This window comes from Fukomys damarensis, unplaced genomic scaffold (genome assembly GCF_012274545.1).
Source record: "Fukomys damarensis isolate Sample0158 unplaced genomic scaffold, DMR_v1.0_HiC HiC_scaffold_9, whole genome shotgun sequence".
NCBI lineage: Eukaryota > Metazoa > Chordata > Mammalia > Rodentia > Bathyergidae > Fukomys > Fukomys damarensis.
The window spans coordinates 2,482,889-2,486,296 of record NW_022900921.1 but is presented as its reverse complement, the minus strand read 5'-3'; the positions used below and the strand labels follow the sequence as shown (position 1 = coordinate 2,486,296).

The window sequence follows — 3,408 nt, the reverse complement described above, 5'->3', positions numbered from 1 at the left end:
TTTTTTTTTGTACGGGGGATCAAACTTGGTGCTTGCGAGGAAGGTGGAGGAAACAACTGAGCTCAATCCCTGGCCGAACCCAGCTCCCCGTGAAGTGATCCGTGTATTTTCAGGTAACAGACAATGGATTTAACTGTGCACAACCTCACCCGCCAGGATTTAGAGCAGCTTCCACAGCAGCCACTTGGGCTCTTGGGGCCAGGGTCAGCCGTCCTGGCTTAGTAGACGCTTTGGCCTTTCTGGCCCTCTGGGGCTGCATACACTAACCCAGTCCATTTTTGATGCTTGAAGGTGTTCTTTGTAGGCTTGAAATAAGTTTTTGTTTTGTTTGCACTCTGGGGTACAGTGTTCTGCATATGTCCAGTAAGTTAAAATTTGCGAATCATACTGTTTAAAGCCAGAGACAGTAGTTTATGCCTGCAGCCTCTGCAACTAGAACTGTAAAATGGGACTTCGAAGGTGAGGTATTTTTCCTTTGTAATCAAGTGGCTTCCTAACTTCCTCCGGCCTGGAACATAAGGGGCTCCCTCACTTTTGCTCAGCCCAGAGGAAGGGACAGGACCCGCAGATGCCCAGCTGGAGGTCAAATCCAGCTTCTCCCTCAGGCGAAGTGGGGAGAGGGCCAGGGTCAGGAGAAGCCTGGAAAGGTCTGGGTTCCATGGTGTTCCCTCCCCTGCTTTTCTTGTTAGCAAAAGACCCCAGCCCACCTGTAAATGGTGAGATGCAGATCTGAGGCCACTGGGCCCCTCCATCTCTTGGGAGCTGCGAACAAATCCTTTTTCCTTTGCACTCAAATACACTGTCTCCTTGTATCTGGTCAGCACAGAGCAAACAAACCCGAGCCAATGAACCTCAGTGGCCGAGCTACTCAGCAGGCAGAGGGCAGGGGTCACCTAACATCACCCGCTGCACTTAGGGTGTTGTCGACCTCCACTTGTGGTTACATCCACCGTTGCTTGCTTGCTCTTTGTTATTTATTTACTTTCTCCCAAGTCTCAGTCTTGTGGAATTTTTGCCGGGTGAATGTGGAGGCCGTAGTCAGCCCACGCACATGTAGAATTCTTCCACGGGGCTGGTGACTCTCCCCTGGGTACTTCATCGTCTGGAATGCTTATCTTCAGCAGTATTTTCTCTCTTAAAGCCTGACCGTATTAACGTTACATCGCCCTTCCTGTGGTGAATGTCTCACCGTCTAGGTTTTTCGACGCTTATACTCTCAGATTCACCATCTTCACTCAAAGCAACAGGACTTTACTGAACCGTAACCCGATGGCTAGTTTCCATGAGCACCCTGAGGCCACCCCGCCGTGTCTTTGGCTGCTCTTACTGTTGGGATCTAACTGTGGCTCCTTTAAAGGTACAAACTGCAGATAGGAGTACAGTCCGCATGAGCTCAGGCTGAGGCAATTCAAGAACTGTTTCTGGGTCAAAGTCTACTTTCTCGTGGACAGATTATGAGCCTCCTGGATGACATCAGAAATACGGCTCAGTGTGCAAGGAAAGTAATCCAAAGGGTAAAATGTATCTTCAAGAACTGAGCTGCTTCTCCACAGCTTCTAAGGCTGGGAGCAGAAGACCCTATCCTCTCCTTGCCCAGCAGAGTGGTGCACACCTGTAATCCCAGCACTTGGGAGGATGAGGCAGGAAGGCAGCTGCAAGTTTGAGGCAAACATGGGCTATAAAATGAGTTCAAGGCCAGCCTGAACAAAACAAAACAACAACAACCCCTCTCCTCTCCTTAGCTCAGATTAGACAAAAAACGAGCATATCTTCCTAACAGGAATATACTAATGCTGGCCCCAAGAGGTAGGGACACAATTTCATTTTCACAGGGAAGGAAGAAAACAAGGATGGCCTGAGGATGAGCTAGCTCCTTATCCATTGTCTCACTGTATCTCTTCTCGTCACACACACCTGAACATGGGAGATAACCATGAGGTGAGGCAGTGAGGGGCCTCTCCCTCTGCCTCAGAGCTGGCTTTGAATGCGCCTTTTTGTCTTTCTCCTAACCAAAAAAATGGCCTCCAGTGTGTTTTGGGGAGTCGGGACTAGCACGGATTCCAGCACTGGGAAACAGGAACTTTGTATTTCTTCCATGCTCACCAAAAACCATTGCTTTAGAAGTTCCCAAGCTCTGAGATCAGAGCTGGTTACATAAATTCGAGGAGCTTGTTCAAATTTAACCTGTAGGGATTCGTGTTAGAAGACTGAATGTGGTGCAGGCCTCAAGCCCCAGAGCTCTGGGACGGAGAGGCAGGGCTGCAAGGTTGAGCCCAGCCTGAGCAGCTTAGAGACATGTGACAAACTGTCTCAAATAAGAAAACAAAATTTAGAGCTGACCCTGTCCAGGATGTCAAATCTGAATTTATCCCACCCCTGTAGGGAAGAAAGTCCAAGCTGAGATATTTTGGGAGCAGGTTTACTGCCCCTTGGCTTTCCTCCGGTTTGACAGCTTTTCTGTTCTCCTTCCTCAGAGGGGAAATCTTTCTCTAGGGCACTGCTTTTTAAAGGAAGTGTCACCTCCATTTCTCTGTCTTAAAAGGTCCAAGACTCTGTGTTATCATCTCCTAAACCCCAGCCTGGGGTTATCAGATCAACGTCTGTATTTAGTAATCTATTTTTTTATCAACTAATACACTTCTGACTCTCCCAGTGAGTTATCTATCATTCCTGGCACCTGACAAAATCCTAATCTCTCCCTCAACTCAGTCACAGATTTCTAATTTTTTTATGTTTTATGCAGCACATTTCTGGGTTTAAAAATTCATCTAATGTTTATTATGTTCTTTCTTAGCTCAGCACTTAAACTGATTTTCAGCTCTATTCATTCATAAACATAATAGTGTTGGGTTTCTGTATTTCTAGCATTCCTTTGTATGTCTGTTTCGCCTGGTTATGTATTGAACTATGCATCTCATTTCTACTGCTCATTTTAGGCCTCTGTAAAAGGTATCAGCAAAGTGTATTTATATAAATGCAAACGTAACTCTTAGTCTTCTGCCCGCCTTATTCAAAACTTTAGTTTCTCAAAAATAAACGTGTGCTGTAAGAGCTTTATAGAACAAGTGATTTGGTTCCTTGCTGGCTCCACTTTGATGTTCTGCCCCCTCTTCCTCAGTGTGAAGGCCCTGGGTTCAATCCCCAGCATGTCAAAAAAGAAAAGAAAAGAAAAGATTATCAACGCACCTGTTATCCCAGGAGGATGAGGCAGGAGAATCCAGAATTCAAAGCTAAGTAACAAGACAAAGAGGGAGAAACTTACAAACAGAGCATGGAGGTACCCAGGTACACTAGTAACCAAAGTAACTGCCCCTCCCCACCTCCAATAAAGTACAAAGGAAACAAACTGGGGAGGGGGATACCAAAGGAAAACTCTTATAGTCTTTTTTTTTTTTTTTTTTGTACCGG

The 3,408-nt window shown here is 46.2% G+C and overlaps 1 protein-coding gene across 2 annotated transcripts in view; it reads right to left on the bottom strand.

The window, feature by feature from the left end:
* Lyrm7 (LYR motif containing 7) overlaps nt 1-3,408 on the bottom strand; it is a 158,185-nt gene that overhangs the window by 95,042 nt on the left and 59,735 nt on the right. The window contains exon 6 of one of the 2 annotated variants that reach the window (XR_783412.3): nt 3,195-3,230. The exons of the other annotated variant lie outside the window; for it this stretch is intronic. The gene's annotated coding sequence lies outside the window, so the exon portion shown is untranslated. Of the gene's footprint in view, nt 1-3,194; nt 3,231-3,408 lie in introns of those variants that run through there. 2 annotated transcript variants of the gene reach the window in all.